This window comes from Lepus europaeus, chromosome 16 (genome assembly GCF_033115175.1).
Source record: "Lepus europaeus isolate LE1 chromosome 16, mLepTim1.pri, whole genome shotgun sequence".
Classification (NCBI taxonomy): Eukaryota; Metazoa; Chordata; class Mammalia; order Lagomorpha; family Leporidae; genus Lepus; species Lepus europaeus.
The window spans coordinates 43,898,895-43,926,209 of NC_084842.1; the positions used below are offsets into that span (position 1 = coordinate 43,898,895).

At 44.2% G+C, this 27,315-nt stretch overlaps 1 long non-coding RNA gene across 1 annotated transcript in view; it reads left to right on the forward strand.

The window, feature by feature from the left end:
- Positions 1–26,935, forward strand: part of LOC133775144 (uncharacterized) — a 65,958-nt gene extending 39,023 nt beyond the window's left edge. The window contains exon 3 of the long non-coding RNA XR_009868197.1: positions 26,802–26,935. This is a non-coding gene — a long non-coding RNA (uncharacterized LOC133775144). The remainder of the gene's footprint in view (positions 1–26,801) is intronic.
- Positions 26,936–27,315: the final 380 nt, after the last annotated feature.

The following is a 27,315-nucleotide window of genomic DNA, read 5'->3' on the forward strand; positions in this document are numbered from 1 at the left end:
TTCTTTCAATTTCTGTTTGTTACAGAAGATCTTTATTTCACCTTCATTCATAAATTAGAGCTCTGCTGGGTATAATATTCTGGGTTTACAGATTTTTTTATCTTAAAATTTGGACTATATCTCACCATTTTCTTTAGCCTGTAGGGTTTCTGGTGACAAGTCTGCTGTGAGTCTAATTGAAGATTCTCTGAAAGTAATCTGGTATTTCTCTCATGCACATTTTAAAATCTTTTCCTTATGTTTTACTGTGGAAAGTTTGATTACAATGTGTTATGGTAAAGATCCTTTCTGGTAATTTCTGTTAGGAGTTCTATATGCTTTCTGTACTTGGACATTTCTTTCTTTTTCCAAATTAGGGAAATTTTCTGTAATTATTTCACAACATAGGCCTTCTGGCCCCTTCTCTCTTTCCATACCTTCAGGTACTCTCAAGACCCATATGTTGGGTTGTTTGATAGTATACCATATATCTCCAACACTGTTTTTTTTTTTAAATTTTTTAAAGATTAATTTATTTATTTGAAAATCAGAGTTACACAGAGAGAGGAGAGGCAGATGGGGGGAGGGGTCTTCCATCCCATGGGTCACTCCCCAATTGGCTGCAACAACTGGAGCTGTGCCGATCCAAAGCCATGAGCCAGGAGCTTCTTCCAGATCTCCCACATGGGTGCAGGGGCCCAAGGACTTGATCCATCTTCTATTGCTTTCCCAGGTCATAGCAGAGAACTGTATTGGAAGTGGAGCAGCTGGGTCTTGAACTGGTGCCCATATGGGATGCCAGCACTTCAGGCCAGGGCATTAACCCACTGTGCCACAGCGCTGGCCCCACCAACACTGTTTTTAAGTTTTCTAATTATTTCTTTTTTTTGTTCTGACTGTAAAATTTCCAGACATTTGTCTTCTGTCTCAGATATTCTTTCTCCTCCCTTACCAACTCTGTTGTTAAGGCTTTCCACTGCATTTTTTTATTTGACCTATTGAATTCTTCATTTCTAATATTTCATTTTGATTTCTCTTTAAAATATTAATTTCATAGGAAAAATTTTCATTCGTACCATGTGTGGTTTTCTTTAGTTCATGGATTTGCTTCTGATTGCGTTTGAGTAATCCTATGATTAATTTTTTGATTTCCATTTCTTTTATTTATTTATTTTTTTAACAGGCAGAGTGGATAGTGAGAGAGAGAGAGAGACAGAGAGAAAGGTCTTCCTTTTGCCATTGGTTCACCCTCTAATGGCCGTCGCAACCAGCGCGCTGCAGCCGGCACACTGCGCTGATCCGAAGCCAGGAGCCAGGTGCTTCTCCTGGTCTCCCATGCAGGTGCAGGGCCCAAGCACTTGGGCCATCCTCCACTGCCTTCCTGGGCCATAGCAGAGAGCTGGCCTGGAAGATGGGGCAACCGGGATAGACTCCGGCGCCCCAACCAGGACTAGAACCCGGTGTGCCGGTGCCGCAAGGTGGAGGATTAGCCTGTTAAGCCACAGCGCTGGCCTTGATTTCCATTTCTGGCATTCCTCAATCCCTTCATCTTCACATTCAAATATTGAATTGTTGATGTGTTCTTTTGAGGGGGTCATAGTGTCTTCCTTGTTCTTTTTTCTTGAATTTCTGTATTTATTTTTAGGCATTTGTAGAATGCTGACTTTTTTTTTTTCCTGTCTGATGGCTTTTATATTTGAGTTATGCCTATGTGGCTTTAGTGGAATGACTAGTTTCAGTGAATACCAAAAGGTGTAAAGTGGGTGTGGCTAGGGAGCTCTGTTCAGTGCTCCAGTATGGGGTGAGTATCCAGGATAACACCCAAGTTGGGCATGGTAGCTCTTCTCTGCTTAACTGGATGGAGAGGAATGGTCACCTCTGTTGGTGCAACCACCCATTCTTCTCCAAGCTGAGGAGTGCAGAGGTGTTAGCTCCCAGTGTGTTCAACACTCATCTGCGCTGCCATATGAACTGCACATATGATCTGTGCAGTCCTTCCTGTGAGCAGGGTTCCCTCTGCTATGAGCTACTCTAGGCAACCAAGGAGCTCTGAGGGTGTGCATCAGCACTCTGTGATTGCCCAGAACCCAGCTACATCCTGCCTCCTCTCATGCAGTCACAGTGTTTTGTCAGTCCCAGCACCAGGTCTCTCAGGGTCAAAGAGTGCAAGTGGGGCCACTTCACCCTACCTGCCTGTCCTGTTCACAGGAAAACTGAAGTGTTCCCAGAGCTATTGTCCATGTCTGTTCCAGCCCCCTGGATCAAGTCCGGTGCTCAGAACCAGATTCAGCATCTTTGGGGAACATGGGTTTTTCTCTCTGGTAAAATCTCTGGGTCACAGGCACAATCAATACCTGTCAGCCACAGCCTCTCTCACTTCACAATTGTGCTGGGTGCATGGAGAGTCCAGCAGGTGGCACTTCCCTTTCATAGAGATGGCTCTCCCTCCCTACCAATTGCCTGGTGGGTGCAGCTGGCACAGTGAAGACCATCCTTGTCTGTTGCTCTTGAACTGCTGGGGTGCCCCTGCTGATTGGGTGGAGGGTGACCCCAATAGTTGCAGGGTACACACACAAATGCTGGAGCAGCTGCTACCTGCTTATGTCCAAATAAGGCACCAGTCCTCCCACCTCTGACTACAGGTTGCTGTTGCAGGGGATAGAAAAGGAGTGAGAGAGACACCCCTTTCCCCTCGACTCTCCCCACCCGGGTGAGCAGTCTCCCCGCTTCTCTGAGGGATCTGGTGCTGGACTCAAAAATGGTGCAGTTCACTAATCTCTCCCTCCAGCTGTATCAACAGTGGCATGGGCCTGTGCAGTCAGATCTCACCTGGTTTGCCAGGGTGGGTGCTTTTCTCCTCCTGGATCCAAGCTGCTGGAGTCTGTTGTTTCGTTGCTGCTTGCTCTGTGTTTGCAGCTTCCACACGTGTCCTGACTATTTCTACTGCTTTCGCAGGACCTTCCACTGCAGTTTCCCCTGCAATTTTACCCTGAGAGAGTACTTTATCCACTTTTTAAAAACTTTTATTTAATAAATATAAATTTACAAAGTACAACTTTTGGTTTATAGCAGCTTTTTCCCCTCCTTGACCTCCCTCCCACCTGAAACCATCCCATCTCCTGCTCCCTCTCCCATCCCACTCACATCAAGATTCATTTTCAATTATCTTTATGCACAGAAGAAGATCAATTTAGTATATACTAAGTAAAGATTTCAACAGTTTGCACCCACACAGAAACACAAAGTATAAAGTACTGTTTGAGTACTAGTTATACCGTTAATTCATAGTACAACACATTAAGGACAGAGATCCTACATGAGGAGTAAGTGCACAGTGACTCCTGTTGTTGATTTAACAATTGGCACTCTTATTTATGGCGTCAGTAATCACCTGAGGCTCTTGTCATGAGTTGCCAAGGCTATGGAAGCCTCTTGAGTTCACCAACTCTGCTCTTATTTAGACAAGGTCATAGTCAAAGTGGAAGTTCTCTCTTCCCTTCAGAGAAGGGTACCTCCTTCTTTGATGGCCTGTTCTTTCCACTGGGATCTCACTCATAGAGATCTTTCATTTAGGTCATTTTTTTTTTTTTTTGGCCAGAATGTCTTGGCTTTCCATGCTGAAATACTCTCATGGGCTTTTCAGCTGGATCCAAATGCCTTAAGGGCTGATTCTGAGGCCAGAGTGATGTTTAGGACATCTGCCATTCTATGAGTCTGCTGTGTATCCTGCTACCCATGTTGGATCGTTCTCTCCTTTTTAATTCTATCAGTTAGTACTAGCAGACACTACTCTTGTTTATTCCACTTTTTAAATATTAATTTCACTTAGCCTAAATCATGCTGCCCTGTCACTATTCTGCCATCTTGGAACCCCCTGGAAAACATTTTAATGCAGCATAAAATGAGTTACCAATCTAGATGTAACTGGATATTACCAACTTAATGTAGTAGAAAGCACCAAATTTGCTATCAGGAGGACTGAGCTTTAAACTAAGTTCTAACTAACCCTATCCAGCTATGCAAACTTGGATAACTGTTTTAACTTATTTATTTTTTTTTGGCTTGTTTGTGATGATTAATTTTTTTGTTAACTTGCCTAGGATTAGTGATGCCCAGATAGTTGGTAATGCAATGTTTCTGGGTGTGCTGGTTGCTGTTTCCAGAAAAGATTAGCACTGGATCAGTAGACTAAGTTAAGCAGATCTGCGTGGCCGGCGCCATGGCTCAATTAAAAAAAAAAAAAAGATCTGCGCTCACCAACATAGGTGTGTGTCATCCAGACTGTTGAATGCTTAGATAACAGAAAGGCAGAAGAAGAGGTAAATTCAATCTCTTGTCAGGAACTGGGACAGCTGTCTTCTCCTGCCCCTGGACACTGGTGCTCTTGGCTCTGGGTCCACAGACCTCAGACTGGGAGTCACATTACTGACTACCCTGGCTCTCTGATCTTCAGACTCAGACTGAATTTTATCATTGGCTTTTCTGGGTCTTCAGCTTGCAGATGGCAGATTGTAGGACTTAACCATAATGATATGAGCCAGTTCCTATAATAAATCCTCTCTTATATTCTGAATATATTCCATCAGTTGTGTATATCTGGAAAACTCTGACTAGTACACCTTAAATGAGAATGATCTCGAGCTTTTGGCACCATTCAACATTTTAGCTTTTGATGGTTCCATTTATAAAAATGAATGGTGTAGACACTGAATGCAGCCAAAGATTGGCTTGAACCAGGCAGGACATGTGATGAGCTTGGTCCCAAAGGGCTGTTGGGTATTCGTAAGTGCTGTTACTGTTTCACATACTAAGGTCAACAGAATGGTTTGCTTCCAGAAGGAATGGTAAAAGATAGGATATGTAGGAATAAATTTTTTGGAATTTTAGTCTTGTTTATTCTTGTCTGTGTGGGCACTCTTTGCAATAATTCAATGGAATTTTCCTATGTAAAGCATAGTCTTCATGTATACAATGGTACTTCAACAAGTTCATAGAAAACAGAATTTAAACACGTTTATTTGAGTGCCAAATATCCTTTGAAATCCATGCATAGTTTTTTTCATAATGTACATTTTCCATAAGCTATTTGAAGACTCTGTATATTGCAGAAACACAAGGATGTAGATATTATGAAGCTCTGGTGAGGTTGAGTAACGAGAACAAGACTGCACAGATTGTGAACAGACAGACCTGGGATTCTATCTCCATCTGTGTGACTCCTAAGCCTCTGATTTCCCTCTGAGCTGAGCTGTCTTAACTCATGTGTCCTCTAGCTGTGATTGTGTTATTGACAGTAGAATCAAGGAAATTTGATCTGTTTGGTGGGCTGGTTAAGAACCTACGAGCTCCTTGAGGTCAGTGGCTGTGTTTTATCAACTTTCTAAACCCAATGACTGGCACAATTACTGGATCATATAGTAGACACGCCATAAATATAGTTAAGTGGAATTGAATTACACGCAATACCAAATGGGGATAGAATGCGCTCACTCTGCCTTTCCCGACACTCCATCTGAATTTGTCCTGGAGTCTTGGCCTGAATTTCCCCCTCCAGGTGCTTGTCAGAGAAGTGTGCAGACTTGAAGTATTTGCTTACAAGTTAATTTGGAGATCAGCAAGACTGAATCTCAGCACAGGGGGACAAAGAGGGATGCCTTAGGGCTGGCGTTTTGAAACCAAACAATTAAGTTCATTAACAGTAATGAAACACAGGGAAGATGAGCAGCAGGGAAAAGTGCAAGTGCAAAATGAGCAGCAGCTCCCCTTCTCTCTCTCTCTCTCTCTCTCTCTCTCTCTCTCTCCCTCCCTATCCCTCCCTCTCCCTCTCCTCTTTCTTTTTCACTCTCCTCTCAAAATGCAATGCTGACCCCCTGGACTTTGGTTGCCCCTGTGAACCATGAAATGATGGCTTTCTTGAATAATAGCGACTAATCAGGGGGCAAAAGCTCTTTTTAAAATGCCTAATTTAAAGCAGCTTGGTCCAAAAAGGCAGATTTTGCATTTTGAAACTATAAATGGATCACTGCAGATTCTAAGTTCCCTGAGGACCAGCACAAATCATATTGTGTGTGTGTGTGTGTGTATTGCTAGTGTGGTGCAATGCATGGTACATAACAGGTGCCCACATTATGTTTGTTGAGTTGCATTAAAGAAGCAGGCTTTGAGCTGCAGTTTGAACCGACTCCTCTGTTGGAGCTTGCTGTCCTTATAGTCAGCTTGGGATTAGCTTGGCAGGATGGAGGGGTCTGACATTTCTCAATGGCCCCACATTTCTCAAACAAAATAGACCCATGGAAAGGATACCAGCAGAGCAAATGCAGAGTCCTAGACAGGGGCTGAGGGGTGAATGGGAGGGGCCATGGGGAAACAGCCAGTCCCGGTAGCTCATGTGCTTCTAATAGGAGAAATAAAATTGTAGTCACCGCTGTAAAAGACTTCTGCTGCGATTTATTAATCAGGGTCTGGGGAGATCGATGACACTGAATGATTATGTAGCATCAGGCTATCCCCTCCCTTGGCAGAGCAGCTCTCTGGATGGGGTACAGATGCTCACATCTGCTTTTGTTAGAGACCCAAACTCCTGCGTCCTGGTGTGAAGTTAATGAAGGCCTCTGCATTATTCCCCACATTCCTTCAGTAAAGTGAATGGTATCTGGTCAACCTGGAAATCCAATGAGTTAATTAAGGGAGAATTGTCTATGATTTCCTTTTACATTATAACTGCCCCCTCAACCCTTACCCACCCCCATACGGATTTGGTGCCCCTCCTCCCTGCAACCTAAGCAGTGAAACTGCCTCTTGCCCCATGTGCCAGAATGATTAATGGAGGGACTACAATGAGGTCAATTAGCCAGGGTCGGCTTGAAGCTGAAAGGTGGAGTGTGTTTCTTTATTGAACACTGCATTCACACTCCAAACGGTGACCCGCGCCACAGTGATTTATTACAAGGGCAGTCCTCTGATCACTTACCTTCAGTGCTCGGACCTTGGCTTTGAAAACCGGGCTTTCACTGTCAATTAACGCCAGACAAGGAGATCCATTCAAAATCTGAAATGCATACCTAATAACGGAGTGGGGGCAGAGGTGGCAGAGGGGAGAGGCTGGGTGTGGAGGGAGGCAGCCCTGGACAGTGGCTCTGTCGCCTGCAGGACACCCAAGCTGTGGGCAGGCTGGGCAGGCATGCACTGGGCTTTCATTTGAGGACTGAAATGCTTTGCTTTACCCTGCTTAGCAACAGAATCTCAAAAGGGGTTGCTTTGTCAGCCCCACAGGGCACCTCTTCCACTCAGTTTTGTAGACATCAGAGAGTTGGGGGTGAACTGAGCAGTTTCTATGTATTCCTAAAGCAATGTTTATTTTTTCATGTGGGCCTCTGAAATAGGATTCCAATGTGAATCGCTTGCATTTGTGGGCTTTTCAGGCAAGGATGATTAGCCTCTCTGTGTAACATGCCGGGTTGATACCTATATTAAAATACCAGGGCAAAAGGACCGGTATTGTGTTGTAGTGGGTTAAGCTGCTTCTTGAGAGGATGACATCTGATATCAGAGCATGGTGGGAGTCCTGGCTGTTCTGCTTCCAATCCAGCTCCTTGCTAGTGTGCTGGAAAGTAATGGATGATGGTCCAAGTACTTGAGCCCTTGCCACCCATGTGAGAGACATAGATAGAGTTCCAGGCTCCTGGCTTTGGCCTGGCCCAGTCATGGCCTTGTGGCTATTTGGGGAGTGAACTAGTGAATGGAAGATTTCTTTCTGTCTGTTTCTCTCCCTCTCTTGTGTCACTCTGCCTTTCAAATGAATAGGTAAATCTTTAAAAAAAATTATATTAGAGCAAGAACTGGATTTTCCAGGGATGTTCAAGGCTGTTCTTGGGTAAACTGAATTTCTTCCTATTGTAATTCTCAGGATTCTACTCCATATAAGTGTGTGGTCTCTGCATTGGGATGATCCATGGGAAACTCAAGTGACTAATGAGATGGAATGAGTTGGGACCTCACTAACATTCTCTGGAAGATTCCTCCCTTAGTATCAGCATTGAGGGGCCAGAGTTGTGGTGTAGCAGGTAAAACTGCTCCCTGCAGTGCTGGCATCCCATCTGGGTGCTGGTTCAAGTCTTGGCTGCACCACTTCCAATCCAACTCCCTACTAATGTGCGTTGGAAGGCAGCAGAAAATGGCCCAAGTCCTTAGACCCTGCACCCATGTAGGAGACCTGGAAGAAGATCCTGGCTTTTGGCTTTAGATTAGCTCAATTCCGGCCATTGTGACCATTTGGAGAGTGAATCAGTGGATGGAAGATGTCTCTTTTTCTGCCTCTCTGTAACTCTGCCTTTCAAATAAATAAATAAATCTTAAAAGAAAATAAGCATTGATCAATGCTTGTCCACTTAACTCTTTGCTCAAGTGACATCTTCTTAGCAAGACCTTCCCTGAGCACTTAATAAATTTGTCATTTTTCTCTCCTATTTCCAGTTTTATTTTTCTCCTTCCCTTTTATCCACATCTGAAAGACTCTGATTTATTTTATTAATATATTCACTCACTGCATCCACCATGAAAAAGTTAAGTTCCACAGAGAAGAGAATTTGGAGTCTTTCACTAGCATTTGTATCCCAGTACCAAAAATATAAGAATGGATTCAGGAAACCTTCCTCATCCTGCAAATATTTCTCCAAGGACTGTATCTTTTATTGGTTCCTCAGGCTGGGCTTAATTTATGTTTTTTTTTTTAATTGATTTGACAGGTAGAGTTATAGACAGTAAGAGAGAGAGACAGAGAGAAAGGTCTTCCTTCTGTTGGTTCACTCCCTAAATGGCCGCTACGGCCGGTGCTGCACCAATCCAAAGCCAGGAGCCAGGTACTTCTTCCTAGTCTCCCATGCGGGTTCAGGGGCCCAAGTACTTGGGCCATCCTCCACTGCCCTCCAAGGCCACAGCAGAGAGCTGGACTGGAAGAGGAGCAATCGGGACTAGAACCCGGCGCCCATATGGGATGCCGGCGCCGCAGGCAGAGGATTAACCAAGTGAGCCATGGTGCCGGCCCCCTTAATTTATATTTTAAAACTATCTTTCATTCAATATTTTTTCCCAGTAACCTTTTACTTAAGGCATATGAGCTTCATGCATTTCATAAATACAACTTTAGGAATATCCCATTCTTTTTCCTCCTCCCTTTCCTATTCCTGTTCTTATTTTTTACTAAGATCTACTTTCAATTAACTTTTAAAAAATATTTATTTATATATTTATTTAATAATCAGAGTTATACAGAGGTGGAGAGGGAGAGAGGGAGGGAGGGAAGGAGGGGAGAGAGAGAGAGAAAGAGAGAGAGAGAGAGGTCTTCCATCCACTGGTTCACTCCCCAGATGGCTGCAATGGCCAGAACTGTGCCGATCCAAAGCCAGGAGCCAGGAACATCTTCTGGGTCTCCCATGTAGGTTCAGGGGCCCAAGGATTTGGGCCATCTTCTATTGCTTTCCCAGGCCATAGCAGAGAGCTGCATCGGAAGTAGAGCAGCCGGGACTTGAACCAGTGTCCATGTGGGATGCTGGCACTGCAGGCGTCAGCTTTACCTGCTATGCCACAGCGCTGGCCCCTCAATTAACTTTATACACATCTGATTAGCTCTATACTAAGTAAAGAAGTTTAACAAATGGTAAGAAAAAATATTTAGTTCTTATTTTATAAATCATTGTATAGTTGGTAGTGCTAATCACAATAATTTAAAAAATGTCTTACATTGGATTATAGGTTCATATACCTGTCCAAGTACTTTCGTGTGAATCACCTTGCTAAGCCTGTTTCTTTTTGTAACATGGGATAATAACACCTGTAGGGTAGCACCTCTGCATGAATTAACTGAGATGAAGGTATGTTTTGCACCTAGCACCTAGTAGGTACTTAATGATACCAGCTCTTATTTGGCTTCTGAGCATCAGTATAATCATCCCCATAACTTACACAGAGAAGGCTAAAAGGTTTTCTGTATCTTCTCTGTGAAATTACCATGGTCAGAGGCATTGAATGACTTGCCAAGGTCATCCAGTGAATTCATGAAGGAAGGGGGTCTAAACCATAGCCTTTTTGTTTCCTGGTCATAGATGGAAATTCCTACTCTTGGTTTATATTTATTTAGAATTAAAGAACTTACCCTAAAATAAATTTTGTTCAATCTGGGAAAAATGAGGAGAAGGTACTCAGTGTAGTGGGGGAAAGACGTAGTTTTAGGAATATGTAAGCCCAAATTGTTTTTCCATCTGGACAGAAATTATATGTTCACATTCCCAGAACATGGCTGTGGTCATAGCCATGAGTGTTTCCCCTGCCGCTTACCTTCACTCCTTTTCTCTTCTTTTCTTTTCTTTTCTTTTCTTTTTTTTCCTTTTCTTCTTTCTTTCTTTTAATTAATTAATTAATTAATTTGAAAGTCAGAGTTACACAGAGAGAGAAGAATGGGGGGGGGGAGAGAGAGAGAGAGAGAGAGAGAGAGAGGTTTTCCATCCATTGGTTCACTCCCCAATTGGCCACAACGACCAGAGTTGCACTGATCCGAAGCCAGGAGCCAGGAGCCTCCTCCGGCTGCAGGGGTCCAAGGACTTGGACCATCTTCTACTGCTTTCCCAGGCCATAGCAGAGAGCTGGATAGGAAGTGGAGCAGCCGGGTCTTGAACCAGCACCCATATGGGATGGGATGCTGGCACTGCAGGCAGCTGCTTAACCCGCTACTCCACAGTGCTGGCCCTCTTTCTTTCTCTCTCACTTTCTCTCTTCCTTTTTCCTTTCCTTTCCTTTCCTTTCCTTTCCTTTCCTTTCCTTTCCTTTCCTTTCCTTTCCTTTCCTTTCCTTTCCTTTCCCCTCCCTCCCTTCTCCCTCCCTCCCTCCCTCCTTCCCTCCCTCCTTCCTCCCTCCCTCCTTCCTTCCTTCCTTCCTTCCTTCCTTCCTCCCTTCCTCCCTTCCTCTCTTCCTTCCTTCCCACCTTCTCACCTTCCTTCATAGACTATTTATTGATTTGAAAGAGTCACACAGAGAGAAGAAAAGACAGAGCAGGGGAGAAGAGAGAAAGAGATTGATCTTCCTTCTGATGATTCACTCCCCAGAAGGCTGCAAAGGCCAAAGCTGGGTCTTCATGTGGTGGCAACAGTCCAAGTACTTGGGCTGTATTCTGCTGCTCTCCCTGGCACATTAGCAAGGAGTTGCATCAGAAGTGGAACAACCAGGACTCAAACTGTTACCCATATGGGATTCTGGCATTGCAGGCCTTAGCTTAACCCACTACACCACAGCACTAGCCCCTCTGTGGTACCATTGACAGAATATTAGAGTAAGGATATTGAAAAAAATTTAAAATTTCTTCTAATGTACAGGAAAAATTATTTGCAAACCTTAGTGTAACAAACACACCAATGTGGACCAGTGTCCTAAGAGCACATTTGAGAGCAGAGATCTAGGCTGGGGGCTAGCCCACTCCTTTCCATTCTGGGCTTACAAAGTCATCCTCACCTTGAATTTCCTCTCCGAAATTGACATGTGGAAGGGGCAGCAGCATGATGAACAAGTTCCTGTACTGGCAATTAACAGAGGTAGTTCTCCTCTGACTTAGAATGAGACAACTTTATAATGAGGAAATAAAAAGAATTAGACCAACCTTTCCCCAAATCTGTCCTGGTTTCTCTGCCCCTCTCCCCCAGGAGAAACTTAATGACAGCCATGTGAGTTTGGAAATACCATTTTGGTGGTTTATTTCTTTCCCAATCCCAAATGTGTTCCCTTGGAACGCTTCTGGAAGGTTTGTCTAACCCTGCTTTACATGCACAAGTCAGTGGGATTTCCCTGGATTTCTCTTGGGAAGTCATTCTGCCAGCTTGAAAGTCTCTCATGATCAGCAGACAGTAGCTCCCTCTGTTTAGAATTAGCTTAGAAATAGGGAACATGGGGATGGTGTTCTGCATCCACGATGCATTGGGCACATGGGGACCAACCCACAAGGCCCTGTGACAGGCAGTTGTCTTGCTCACTGCGTTTAGTGTCATGGCATGAGCTTGGCATTTGGAGTCAAGGGTCTGGATTTGGAGGCACTTGTACCGCTAACCACCCCTGTGACTTTGAACATACTGTCTTGAGTTTTCTTACCTTTACAATGGATACAAATACCCCATCTGAAGGAGCATCATGAGGAATGAATGATGTATGTAAAAGCATCTTGACCATGCTGTGGGATGTCAGAAAGGAGGTGAGGAGGAGAGAGGATTTGCCCACCTAAGCTAAATATAAACCCAGAATTCCACCTGCACTTTGTGAACCTCCGAATAAAACTGAATTGAAAGGAGAAAGATGGGAGGGTCCGTAGTGAAGGCACGGACCTTTAAAGCCTGACTGTAATCAGATCCAAAAGCCTTTAGGTTCAAGTTTAGTCCACTTTACTGTACAAAAGTGGAGAATTTGGGGTTAAAACCCTAGATTTAATGACCAAATATTCTGGAAGTAAATCTTGTGTGTTCCCAGAAAACAAGTAGGGAGGCAACCACCATGACAGTTGGAGATTTGGGAGACACAGGCCCTACTGAGCGTATGAACTTGAGCTGTCTTTTGTGGTGTCTCTGTGTCTTCAGACTTTGGTAAGATACTGTAGAGAACTTGGTACAAATCTGTACAGGGGTGAAATAACTCGCAAATGTATTTCTGCTGAGAGACTCTTAAACAAGCTTTACTGATCTCTTTCATGTCTGAATGATCCGATGGTTCCCTGTTGGTCTGCTGGGGCACCAAGGTCACCATTGCTCCCAAGGCAGAGTTTTCCCGAGTATGGTCCACAGAGACCCAGACCTAGGATGCCCCAAAGGTAGGGGGTGTTGTTGCCCAGTATTTATGCTCACAAACATAACCTTTGAGCCTAGAAACAATCCCAGAAGCTAGCACAGGGTGGGGACTCCTCTCACCATTTAGCAGGGAGAAGAGTTCTGACAAGTTGTGTTAGCTGCCCAAGTTCACTCGGGGTGAAAGTAGCAAAGCCAGGATTTAAAGACAGATTTTGTGGCTGTGGATCAATTGAACTCTCTGGAAAGCTCTGTCCGTACATGGCTGTCTTTACCCTGATATACACAAGATGAACATGCATGCGAATATAGGTGTCTACTCTCCATCCTCTTAAATTCATTGAAGAATGACAACTTTAATAAATGTAGTTGTAGCTGTAGAAACAGCCCATACTGATATTGAAAATGCAATCCTATTAATCAGAATGAATTTTCTACAGAATTTTATAAAATGAAATATAAAGATTGTAGACCAAAGGTGCATTAATCTCAGAATAAAAGCCCATGTAGTAATGAGAGAAAAAAAATCCAGTGCTCATTGCTGGATTGATGGCAGATTGCTTCTTTTCTAATTTAAATCTAACTCTAAATTAGAAATATGTTGTGGGAAGAGAAATGGATTAAGAGTCAAGAGACCAGGGTTTTCAACCTAGCTTTCTAGCTAATTAGCTGTGTGACCTTGTCGAGTAACTTAATGTCTCTGGGTTTTTGTTTCTTCATATGAAAAAAGAAGGGATGGGGCAGGCATTCAATCTAGTGGTTAAGACACCAACTAGGACACCCAAATCCCGCATCGCATGGGTTCAATTCTTGGCTCTGGCTCCTGACTCCAGTTTCCTACTAATGCACACCTGGGAGGCAGCAAGTGATGGCTCAAGTAGTTGGGTCTCTTCTACCCAGATGAGAGATGTGAATTGAGTTCCCACTCCTGACTTTGACCTGAACCAGCTCCAGCAATTGCGTCATCTGGGAGTTAAAACAGCAGATGGGATCTCGCTTTGTCTGTCTCTCTGTCTTTCAAATAAACAATTTAAAAAAAAAAAACGGAATATGTAATAATCTCCAAGATCCTTTACTGTGCTAAAGAGCCTATGAAAATTTAAAATCAAATGAGTTTTTTTTCTTCTCTTTTTTTGTACCTTTATTTAATGAATATAAATTTCCAAAGCACAGCTTACGGTTTACAATGGTTCCCCCCTCCCATAACTTCCCTCCAACCCACAACCCTCCCCTTTCCTGCTCCGTCTCCCCTTCCATTCACATCAAGATTCATTTTCAATTATCTTTATACACAGAAGATCAATTTAGTATATATTAAGTAAAGATTTCAACAGTTTGCACCCACACAGAAACACAAAGTATAAAGTACTGTTTGAGTACTAGTTATAGCATTAAATCACAATGTACAGCACATTAAGGACAGAGATCCTACATGAGGAGTAAGTGCACAGTGATTCCTGTTGTTAACTTAACAAATTGACACTCTTGTTTATGGCATCAGTAATCACCCTAGGCTCTTGTCATGAGTTGCCAAGGCTATGGAAGCCTTTTGAATTCGCCGACTCTGATCATATTTAGACAAAGTCATAGTCAAAGTGGAAGTTCTCTCTTCCCTTCAGAGAAAAGTACCTCCTTCTTTGATGACCTGTTCTTTCCACTGGGATCTCACTCATAGAGATCTTTCATTTAGGTTTGGTTTTGTTTTGTTTTGTTTTTTTTTTTGCCAGAGTGTCTTGGCTTTCCATGCCTGAAATACTCTCATGGGCTTTTCAGCTGGATCCGAATGCCTTAAGGGCTGATTCTGAGGCCAGAGTGCTATTTAGGACATCCACCATCCTATGAGTCTGCTGTGTATCCCGCTTCCCATGTTGGATCGTTCTCTCCCTTTTTTTTATTCTATCAGTTAGTATTTTCAGACACTAGTCTTGTTTATGTGATCCCTTTGACTCTCAGTCCTATCATTATGATCAATTGTGAACAGAAATTGATCACTTGGACTAGTGAGATGGCATTGGTATATGCCACCTTGATGGGATTGTATTGGAATCCCCTGGTATGTTTCTAACTCTACCATTTGGGGCAAGTCAGCTTGAGCATGTCCCAAATTGTACATCTCCTCCCTCTCTCATTCCCATTCATATTTAACAGGGATCACTTTTCAGTTAAGTTTCAACACTTAAGAATAACTGTGTATTAATTACAGAATTCAACCAATAGTATTAAGTAGAACTTTAAGAGAACTTGTATGGATGTCTAGACATGTGTGTTTTTATCTTCACCATTGTCATAAGCACTTATTGATGGTCTATTTACATATGTCACTATACTTATTAGCATATATACCTCGCTTGAGGGAAGGGTTACTGCTCCTCCACATGCCTTGGCCTCTTTCCTGATTCCTTCTTGCTTTTGCTTACCTCCTCCTCTCTTGAGACTGGAGTCTGCCCAGAACCTCATGCCTGCAACAAGGGTCTGCTCACTCCCACGTGGTATGCTGGATCTGCAGATGCCGTTGCACCCAGATCGGTGGCTGTGCTCTTCCCTGACTAAAAGCCCATTAGTCACATGTGCTGTGCTTGCCTGATCAACTCCATGAACTGACTGCTCCAGGGCCCTTACCCTCCCCATCGAACCAGCTTCTGTGAATCATGGGTTTGAGCAAGACTTTTGACAGAAGTTGAGGTTGCCCTCGTGGCATGTACAAGTTAGTGTGGTGAGGTGCAGCTAGATAGGGAGGAGGAACGAAGATCAGGAGGACTCCTTTGTCTTGCTGTTGCCAGGGAACAAGACTTAGCTGGACCTCAGTGGATACCAGTCTTTGTTGTAGGCTTTAGCAGGCCTTGTGTTTTACTGTCTCTGCAGTCCTCTGGCACCAAAAATGCCTTCCATGCCCCACCTTCCTTCCACCTCCCTCCAACATCCACCTCAGATCTCTTCTCCATCTGCCAGGGTAAAAAGACCAAGTGATCTCCTCTTCTCTGCAACAGAATCCATGTATGCAGCTTCTTCACTCTTCCCAGAACTAATTTCTCATATTCTCTGAACTCTTCAGATCTCAGCTAAAAGATCACTCTTCCTCCAGGATGCCCTCCTTCATACCATAACAGATTAGATCCTTTTATGATAGACACTCATGACTCCCTGTACTTATGTTTCCTGCCACTAAACAGGATGGTTATTTATTTATTTCCAATGCTCTTCCTCATGAGAGCAGAATATGGTCTGTTCTATATCACTAACTTCCCCAAGGTCCAGTATTCACTGTCACCCATTTACTCTCTTAAATTTTAAATGAATCCTAATTATTTACCTCAAGATCTTTTCCCTTCAGCTAGTGCACAACCTCTTTGAAGACAGAGCTGTCTCATTTTTTTTCTTTTGTATCTTCAAAGTCTGCAGCATGTTCTTAGTAAATATGCATTGATGTGTGTTTCATCTTTTGGAGACATTATTTGGTTGTGAGTCTCAGTTGATACCCTATGTTCATGTGTTCATATGGAAAGACTTCTTCCTGAATTTTCTGTGCAGGGGAAAAGTTATTATCAAGGGTCAGAATTATAGATAAACATGGAGAGAGAAGTAAAAATGAAAAGATTCACCCTGACCTAAGGTTACAGGAGGGCCTCAAAATCAGACACTGACTGGAAGCAGCTTTGGGGTGAAGTGGCTGGTGGCAAAAGGTTTACTTTGGGGTTTTAGGCCCAGTTCCACATTTCTGCATTCTGTAGAGGGCCACTCAGTCTCCTGAGCCACAGTCCTTCTCCTTCAACATGACGTAAAGCTCTGACAGTGCCCGGCAAACTCTAGGACAGTCCACACATGGCCATCTACGAGGAGTCTGATGATAATCAACGCCTGCCAGGGGTCAGGACCCAGGCTTCCATTCCTTTTTGGGTTTGGACCAAGTCAATCTCTTTGTGTATCTCTTTTTTTTTTGAAAAAGATGCTGGAGGGGCAGGGAGAGAGGTGAAGAAAGCTAGTTGCCTCCCCCTCGCCCCAGGTTGATGAAGTACCAACTGGGATGACGTGCATGGAAACACGATGAAGTGAGAATGTCTGTTTCAATGTATGTGGTTGTTATTTACAGTCTGAAAATGGAATTTGCCCAGCTCTGGTTGCCTACCTTTAGCATATTCTGCAGAAACTGTGGGGACTAGAAGAACCAAAGGATGTGATCATTAAATTCCGAAACTCAATCCTACCTGATCTGTTTTGGTTGGCAATCCCTCAGTGTGGATGTCTCATTTCAGATGGAGGAAGTCTTATGGATGGGCTGTGAGCAGGAGGTTGGTCAGGGCTGGTGGCAGGCTGTGCCTATGGAGAGGAAAGCCCAGCTTTGGCAAAGCACACTGACCGACTCTGTGTCTGCTGGAGAGGAATTCATGGTCATGCACTTGAACTGCCCCCAGCCAAGTCAGTCTGGGTCTGTGCATAAGAGAAAAACTACGTTTTGCAGGATGGAAAAGAACAGGAATGATGAGGAGAAAATGATTGCCTAATGTCACAGATTTGTTCTAAAGCATCTGCCAAGCACATCTACTGATGTACCAGGACATTGCAAAAAGTTCATGGAAAATGTAATTAAGAGATAAGTTTATTCTGGTTCAAAAATTTTAGATCCATATGTAGTTGCTTTACAATGTGAATTTTATAGGAACCCTTTGAAGATTCTCTGTATCTTATGGGAAGCCCTAGACTTAGGAGAAAAACATGTAGGCTTTGTAGTTATGCAGATCTGAGTTTGAATCCTGGCTCTACCAGGAGTCCAAGTAACTTTCTTTTCCTTTATTTGGCCAAGTTTCCCATTCTGTATGGGGATAAGAAAGTCCCTCTCCCCAATGATCATTGTGAAGATCCAATGAAACACACATAAATATAAATAAATGTTAGCTATATGAGCTTTCAATAAATCTTAGGTATTATTATTATTATGTGCATAACTCTTATATAAGTTCAACCCTTAGTTGTTTGAAATTGTAATCTAATCCATGTTCTCAGAAGCAACATGGCAAACTGAAAGTAGGTCAAGAAGAACAGGGAATCAAGTTTATGGTGGATGGGCCACTAAATAGCTCTGTGACCTTGGGTGAGTCACTTATCTCCTCTGGTCTTGCTTTCTTGCTCTGTGTTGAACTTCCAGGATGTTCAAGTATGTCAGTGATACAAGGAGTGGCAGTGGCAGAAGCAATGGGCTATGTAGGGAGGAGGACGGTGGGGAGATCCTGAGCAGATGTCTGCATGTGTGCAGCCCAAGGGAGGGGGCAGGATGGGGAGCTGTGGACATCCACTTTCTCGGGGTGGGAGGGAACGGAAGTTGCATGGTGGTGGAGGTGTTAAAGGCCATGGACAACACAAACACTTGAGTGGCCTAGAAGTCTGTAAGTCAGGATCTGGGCCAGGAGAATGTGGATGATTCAAGCCTGCGGTGGACGAGTTACCACCCCCACTAACTCCAAGTTCCCCCTGGCTCCAGTGCCTGCAGCTCCGGAAACAGGCAGAGAAAACTGGGCAGCAGCCTAGACAAACAGCATCGGGTGGGCTGAGGGGCCACGCCTGCCCCTTGGGGCCTGCTTGGACCCACAATGCTCACTGAGTGGCTGGCCACGTGGGTAGGTGCAGGGATGGCGCCTCCGGAGCCCCGCACGGGGCACGCCCTATTCGTGGCAGGTTGTTCATCATGCTCAGGCTAATTTTCTTAGTGGAGAGCTGAAACTGCCTGGCTCCTACCCTTGGACTGAGGTGGGCTCCAGCAACGTTGATTTCTGCCTGGGAATCCAGGGTCAGACAACGCTTGCCACAAGCTCTGCTCATTCTCACCTACTGCACCTCTGCCCTGACCCACGCACTCACCTGCTCCCTTTCCCCTCTACTGCCTGGTGCCCTGGCTATACCTCGGCCCATTCCTTCCCTGCCAGGTTCAGTCTGGGGTTTTTGTTTGGTTTAAAGGAGAGCATCCTCTATGTTTAAATCTTGGCAGAAAGAGGCTGGGTTTGCCCTTCCCAGGGTACCATGCTGCGGATTCTGCTGGTGTGAGGGGAAAGACTCTCACATTCTCTCCTCCTTCATTCTCTTAAAAAAATTTTTTTTTACCAACCTCTTCTTTCAAATAAAAGAAGGGGGGGGGAGTGAAAGGGGGAGAGAATTTGACATTATTGTATAATTTAAAATCGCACAGCCTAGAGCCCCCAAACCCGAGCATGTAATTACACACTTACTAAGGTAACAGCAGTGCTGATAATTATTCTTTACACAGGAGAGACCCTGCTGATATCCCACAGTCAGAAAGTGGGAACTACAATATCTGTAATACCATCCTCAGAGACCCTCCTAAGCAGAAGAGAAGTATGAGAAGGCTCACAGGGTCCACAGCAATATCTTCATCGCGCCGCAGTGTCAGGGGCTTCAGTACAACAGAAATCAATAGTTTCTAGTACATTTTTTTGGTACAATTTTTTTTATGACCCAACTTGAGAAAGTACAGAAAAGGTAAAAATAAGGTATGGTGGGAAACAAAGCCTCCTTAACTGAGAGCCTGTCTGTTTAGACATGTCATGCAACGTCAGTTTATGATAGACAAATTCTTGATCAGAGCAACAAAGCAGGGCAGCTGGAGAGAGAGCCTGGCTCCGGGATGATGGAGCTGCTGCTTCTCCCCATGTCCCCAGATTAAGGCAGCATCTTCACTTATTATCGGTGATACGGAGAATTAAATCTTGAAAGCAGGACACTAAATGCATGGGCATTTCTTTCTATATACTTGACCTTTTTCTTCTTTCTTCCTTTGGACAGAAAATGAGTTGGTTGCTTAAAAAAAAATAAGGAAAGACCAAGCATTAGTTGAAATGCCATGAAAATTTAAAACAATTGTCAGTGATCTCAACGCAATTAGATGAAGAATTTTCAGGTAAAGAAATCAGAGTATAATTTTCATATTACACTTATTTGTGAAAGGAAACTGTTTTCATTTTGGCACCTCTCTACTAACCACAGAGGATGGGAAAATAGTTACCTGTTTCTATCTGTAACCATAGCCAAATTCCCAAGTATAAGTTTGTTCTTTAAAAGATGCTTCTTGATTATTGGTAGGTTGTGTTGACATTCTGACTTGGCAATGTGCATTGTTTTGGTTGGGTTAATAAATAATTTTAATTGTGTCTATTCAGTAGGCATTGCAGCCCATTTTTGCTTGACCATTAGGAGAAAATTACTCAAATTGATTATTTAATGTGTGTCAGGCATAAATGATAGATGCACTTATGGCCATTGGTCATTTTTTTTTTTTTTTGACAGGCAGAGTTAGACAGTGTGAGAGAGAGACAGAGAGAAAAGTTTTCTTTCCTTTGGTTCACCCCCCAAATGGCTGCCCATGGCCAGAGCCAGGAGCCAGGTGCTTCCTCCTGGTCTCCCATGCGGGTGCAGGGCCCAAGTACTTGGGCCATCCTCCACTGCCCACCCCTCACCCCCCTACCCCCGGGCCACAACAGAGAGCTGCACTGGAAAAGGAGCAACCAGGACAGAACCGGAGCCCCAACCGGGACTAGAACCTGGAGTACCGTGATGCAGGCGGAGGATTAGCCTAGTGAGCCGCGGCGCTGGCCATGGCCGTTGGTCATTTAAGACTCATACTCTCTGGGCTTTATAGAATCTTCCCATTGTTTTTGAAGATTTTATTTTATTGTTTATTTGAAAATCTGAGATATAGGGAGAGGGAGAGAGAGAGAGAGAGAGAGAGAGAGAGATCTTGCATCTGCTGGTTCACGCCTCAGTTGGCTGCAAAGGCTGGGGCTGGGCTAGGACAAAGCCAGGAGACATGAGCTTCTTCCCTGTCTCCCACATGAGTGCAGGGGCCAAAGACTTGGGCCATTTTCTTTTTTTTTTTTTTTTAACTTTTATTTAATGAATATAAATTTCCAGTATACAGCTTATGGATTACAATGGCTTCCCCTTCCCATAATTTCCCTCCCACCCGCAACCCTCCCCTCTCCCGCTCCCTCTTCCCTTCCATTCACATTAAGATTCATTTTCAATTCTCTTTATATACAGAAGATCAATTTAGTATACATTAAGTAAAGATTTCAACAGTTTGCACCCACATAGAAACATAAAGTGAAACATACTGTTTGAGTACTAGTTATAGCATTAAATCAAAATGTACAGTACATTAAGGACAGAGATCCCACATCAGGAGCAAGCGCACAGTGGCTCCTGTTGTTGACCCAACAAATTGACACTCTAGTTTATGGCACCAGTAACCACCCTAGGCTGTCATCATGAGTTGCCAAGGCTATGGAAGCCTTCCAAGTTTGCCGACTCTGATCATATTTAGACAAGGTCATAAAAGACAGGGTGAGGATAGTAACCAATGATCCTAAGAGTGGCATTTACCAGGTTTGAACAATTATACAGCATTAAGTGGGGAAGAGGGCCATCAGTACACACAGGTTGGGAGTAGAGCCATTGGTGGTAGAGTAGAGGTTATGATTACAAAGGAATGAGGCCCAAGGATGCTAGACAGGGTCTAGAACAAAGGAGAGAGTCATTATTAGAGGAGCTAAGAAAGGTGCTGTCTAAGCTACAATTAAGTTTTCTGATTGAGAGGCAAATAGAACCTGATAGAAGGGGCTTGATAATAATCTGGTGGGCTTTAGGCCTTGTAAGTTAAGAGGCCCAGACCTATCTATCTCTTCACATGGGGTATATCCTAAGGGAGGTGTGCACCTCCTAGGGGAAGGCACTCTGTTGACTTTCATTACTTGGCTGGCCTGGGAGGAGAGCTGGCCAGGTAAAGGCAGGTGGCATCTCTAACAAGAAATTTACAGTTCTGCCTGCAATGTCGCTGACCCTACTTGGCCGTCCCCTCAGCTGCAGTGGTCACTTTGGAAGTTGGGCTGAGTGAAGGGCTTTTCAGCTTGGAGCCAATAAGATCTGTGGCTCTGACCTGGGCATCCTTCGACTCCAGGGCAGGTCCATTTCCAGTGATCCAACTCTTGGCAGAGCTGCCAGGGCTCTTCACAAGCTGACTTCTGCTGAAGCCCAGACTTACCACATTGAAAGCCACTGCAGTGGACTGGCCTGTTGGGTCTCCTTGAGGGCAGATCACCGTACAGATCAGCCATTAATAGGCCTGCCACCCATTGCTTCTGATGCCTAGCTTTCTTTTCCTCCTGGTTTTTGTTAAAGCAGACCAGAGGATGCAAGTCAAGGGAGTGCCCATGTCCCATCTCTAATCTTCGGTGGCCTGAACTACAAGTCTATAGTCACAGGCATGTTCTGTAGTAGTTTTTCTAAGGTAGACAATGGACTTGGGCCATTTTCTACTGCTTTCCCAGGTACATTAGCAGGGAGCTATTTGGAATGATTGGAAATAGAGCAACCGAGACATGAACTGGCACCCATATGGAATGCTGGCATTGCAGGTGACATCTTTACCTGCTTGGCCACACTGCCATCCCTGATCCTCCCATTTTAGAGATAAGAGAACTAAGGCTCACACTGGTGATTTTGGCTAGGGTCCCACAGCTAATAATTTTAGAGGAGCTGAGAGTCAATTCAGATCTATCCATTAAATTTGGTCAGAGAGACCTATTAAGTATTACGTCATTCTGTTTTATGATTCAGACAATAAAGTCCAGGCCAGTGAGCTTAAAAGGGGGGGCGGGGTGCAGCTCTGAGCAGGGTGGTCCTTGGAGATGCGGTTAGAAAATGTCTTTCACAGAGATCACAGAAATCCCATGGCCAGTGGATTCACAAGGAAAGAAGGAGGCAGGAAGTCAAGAGGAGGCATCTCCAGCAGGTCTGATGCAAGATCCAAAGAAAAGTGATAATTAGGTGTTGGTGACCTGAAAAAAGGCAGTTACAGGACAGGCACATGTTTGTTGGGGTGAACAGAAAGAGGGATCCTAGCTCAGCACAGTGAGAAGCAGAAGAACCTTAATGGATGAGCCAAGTTGCACCCTTGGAGCTGAACAGGTTTCAGTAGGCAGGTCTATGTTTCCTGGACTTTTGGTGTAGTATGGGCTCTGAGGTCCCTGACCCCACTGATATAAAGGTGCTGTAATAACTGACTCAGGGAGAAGGAGCCACATGTTGTGCAGATTTGCCCAATGGCAGCCACAGACCATTTACTCCACACCTCCCGTGGTGGGTGACTTTGGAGACTGTGTAATTCCCGCGGTTACTGAGCAGGGTGTGGGGATACTGGTGAATGCTCAAGCTTGGACCTTAAAAGAGAGCAATCAATAGGATCAGCTCTGCCTGCGTTTGTGAGGCAATCAGAATCTCTGCTTTCAGCCACTTCAGCAATTCCAACTGAATCCTGGTGACCCAAGAGCCTGGATGAAAACCTATAGTGTGATCCAACTCACAGCTGTATTTTTATTGGCATAAAGGAACCCTGGATGGTACCCAAAGCTTCTAATATCAAACCTATGGAATGAGAAGGGGACGTGATGGAAGGTCTGATTGATGTCTGGAGACAGGTGACCTCATCCAGCATTCTCTCAGCTCCAGTGATTGGTACAGATTGTTCACTTGGTTTTTTGTAATTCACTGCTTGATGCATTTCAAGTAAATAGACTTCTGGAGGAGAAATGCAAGAGAGAAGCCTACTTGGTAAGGAAGGGAGTCTGTATTAGGACCTGGTGCAGGCAAAATATTTGGAGCCCAGAGGTTCAACAAGGCAGGAAGATTAGCCCTGATCAGCAGACTAGTTTGGGATGCAGCTGCTTCTGTGGCCGTGGCTGTTTGGATCTGGACTCTTATGAACTTTTTGCCCAAATAGGCAGTGGCTTTAGGAGATGGGATGGCATGAACTAAGGAAAGAGAGCAAGATGAGTTCATGTTGGAAGGACACACAGCAAGAATTTCAATTACAGGGCAGGGGGGGAGAGTTAATTGGAGACAGGGCCATTTGGGAGCCTCCATTTAGGCTACTGATTCATATGTGTGAATCGCATTTTCATGAATATCTATGAGAAGCAGTTTGAAAGCACAGGCTTTGGAGTTGGACACACGTGGCTGTGAGTTCCAGCTGGGCCATTTATCAGCTATGCAATTTTGGGCAAGTTATTCTCTTTGAGACTCAGTTTCTTTCCATGTAAATTGGGAATTGAATTCTCTCCTTCAGGGTAACTGTATGTGTCACTGCACCTTGCACAGTAATGTATAAAATCGAGACTCAACAACAGTTCTTTTCACCTCTTCTTGCCATCTATTTCCTCTCTTTTCTCTCCACATTCTGAACCCTCAAGATTTAGGGGAAAGAATAGGACCAAGTGAATGGAACTCTGCTGGAGGGATGAGCCTTGCCTACAGAGAACACTGGCAATGATTGCTTCCCTAGGACAGGATCATGCCTGTTTCATTCTCAACCCATAAGCAAATGGAAGCTATTGTGAAGTGAGAAATAATGTAGGAATGGGAACATGCATTCCAAGAAATAAAACCGCTGATACATGTTTGCCACCTCCAAGATGGAGAAGGCCTGTGGGCAGGAGGGCGAGGAGCGTCATTCTTTCTTGTGCTTGTTGCTAGAGAGTGCTGCTGGCATTCCAAAGCCACAGGGGTGCTGGTGCCCCTCATCAGGCCATTTGAGTCTGCAGGATACTCATTTACCATAAAGGGAAGGAAGTGAGGTTGTTAATAATCAGAATTTCTCTTGAGTGAAAAGTCCCTTTACCCCCATTCTTGTGGTTCCCTGTGATAGTGACCAGGCTGGAGAACATATTAAAACATTGACTTTGCTGTGTCACTAGTCTTTTTATCCTCTATCCACCTCCTGCCCCTTCATCCCCCCAAACCTTCCCTCCTTTGTGCAAATCTGTTTTCACCACAGGGGCACATGCTGTCTCCTCTAGCTACAACACTACTTGCTAATTCAACGATTCATCTTTAATGAGGCCCCCTGCCAATGTTTAAATAGCATCCAGAACAAAGAAAAGGCAGTATTTCCAAAACAGCTGCTTCTGCTGCATCCTCATAGCTCATCTCTTCAGAAAATCAAGCGAAGGGTATCCATAGAGATGGATGATGGTGAAATACATGGCATTATCAATAGAGACTATCAATACATCTATAGATGGATATGGGTATAGATAGACATAAAATACTCTCTGTAATGATGCCACAGATTTTAGATATAAGAACTCTTAAGAATGTCTGTTGGCTTCAATAGTGTTACTGTAGAAAGAGTTTTCTTACATGGTTTTTACTGATTTTTTTTTAGAATTGTCTGGGAAATATAGTTGGTAGAGGAAATATGATGAAATTTGAATTAGGTACAGATAGTCCACCTTTTATCTCTGTTACTTAATAGCTGTGTAAGTGAGTAGACCATTTAGACTCTCTGCCTATGTGTTCTCTTACTGGTGAAGTGGAGACAATGTTCTCTTCCTTTCTGAGGACATAGCACTGTGATTAGTGCAATGTTTGCCAAATAGTAGATCTGTAATCCTTCTATACCTCCCTCCCTCCCTCCCCAAATAGTAGATCTGTAATCCTTCTATACCTCCCTCCCTCCCTCCCTCCCTTCCTTCCTTCTTTTTTTTCTCCCTCCCTCCCTAACCTCCCTCCCTCCCTTGCTTCTTTTCTCCCTCCCTCCTCCCTCCCTCCCATCCTCCCTCCCTCCTTCCTCCCTCCCTCCTTCCTCCCTCCCTCCCTCCATCCTTCCTCCCTCTCTCCTTCCTCTCTCCCTCCCTCTCTCCTTCCTCCCTCCCTCCCTCCCTCCTTACTCCCTCCTTCCTTCCTTCCTTCTTTCCTTCCTCCCTCCCTCCCTCCCTCCCTCCCTTCCTTCCTTCTCTCTCTCTCTCTCCCTTTTTTCAGTGCTTTCGAAAACAATAAGGAATGGGCAGAATTTGAAGGATTCCTTGCCTATGTTCTGGAAAGGACTGTTTTACAGGCCGGCAGTGAATAAGAAAGCTGTATGTTCACCACCCCTCAGATGTTACTCTTCAATCCCATGCCAGAGTCATTCTTTGAGAAAGTGGAAGAAGGATTGTTATATGGAGAAGGTGCCTGGCAAAAGTTCACATGTGCCTTTTATTATTTTTATTTTTTAAGATTTATTTATTTATTTGAAAGTCAGAGTTACACAGAGAGAGAAGAGGGAGAGAGAGAGAGAGAGAGAGAGAGAGTGAGAGAGAGAGAGAGAGAGGTCTTCCATCTGCTGGTTCACTCCCCCAATTGGCTGCAACAGTCGGAGCTGAACTGATCTGAAGCCAGGAGCCGGGAGCTTCTTTTGGGTCTCCCACATGGGTGCAGAGGCCCAAGTACTTGGGCCATCTTCTACTGCTTTCCCAGGCCATAGCAAAGAGCTGGATTGGAAGTGGGGCAGCCAGGACTGGTGCCCATATGGGATGCTGGCACTGCAGGCGGTGGCTTTACCCACTATGCCACAGTGCTGCCCCCACCTTTTATTATTTTTAAAAGGAAGATGGAAAATAACAGAGAATAGGAAAAAAATAACAAAATGAACTCAAGGAAAGTAGAAGGAAGGAAGGAAGGAATGTGTTGTAATAGTGTTAATGAACTCTAAACCAGAAAAATGGTAGAATTGATTTTAAAACCAATTTTTGGCACTTTGACAGGGTGAGGAAAACTTAGGAAAAAAAGAATTAAGAAAAAAATTAAATCAGGCCTATGCTGGGAGATATAAGCAGAAATAAAGAAGCTTTGGAATTATTGGTGAAGAAGGGAACAGATGCTCACAGAGATGTGGGGAAAGGGACCAGGAAGGCAGCAGGAGGGAGCGGGAGGGAGGAGAAAGGCAGGCCCTTGGCTGGCTTACTGTCAGCCTGGCTATTAAAGTCTTCCTTGAGTCCCCTCTGATGCTTTATTCTCCCTTTTTGCCTTAGTCATTTTGAAGTTGATTTTTATAGCTTGCGGTTAAGTAGAGCATTTCTAACGTAGCTATGAAAAGTTACAAAGTGATTTCTCTAGCATGATCCTGTTTTTGTTTAGGAAAACATGTATACATGTCCATTGTTTAAAAAGATTTATTCATTTGTTTGAAAGGCAGAGCCACAAAGAGGCAGATGCAGAGACAGAAAGAGAGATCCTCCAACCACTGGTTCACAACCCAAATATCTGCAATGGCCAGAGTTGAACTGATCCGAAGCCAGAAGACAGGAGCTTCTTCCAGGTCTTCCATGCAGGTACAGGGGCCCAAGGGCTTGGGCCATCTTCCACTGCTTTCCTAGGCCACAGCAGAGAGCCAGATTGGAAGTGGAGCAGCCGAGACTGAACTGGTGCCCACATGGGATGCTGGCATTGCATCCAGCCATGCCACAGCAATAGCATTGGCCTAAATTTCCATTTTTAAAGAGCCCAGAAGCCTACATCTTAACAATGATAGCAATGGCTACATTTGGGTGATGGGATTATGAGTACATCTCATTTTCTGCTTATATGATTATTTATATGTGTGCTGTTGGGGGAAGAAGGCTGTTGGAACTTCAGTAGTGGGGTTGACAGGGCAGCCAATCCAACTGGTGAGACATCTTGGCTGTGCCAGGGGAGTACTCCTTCA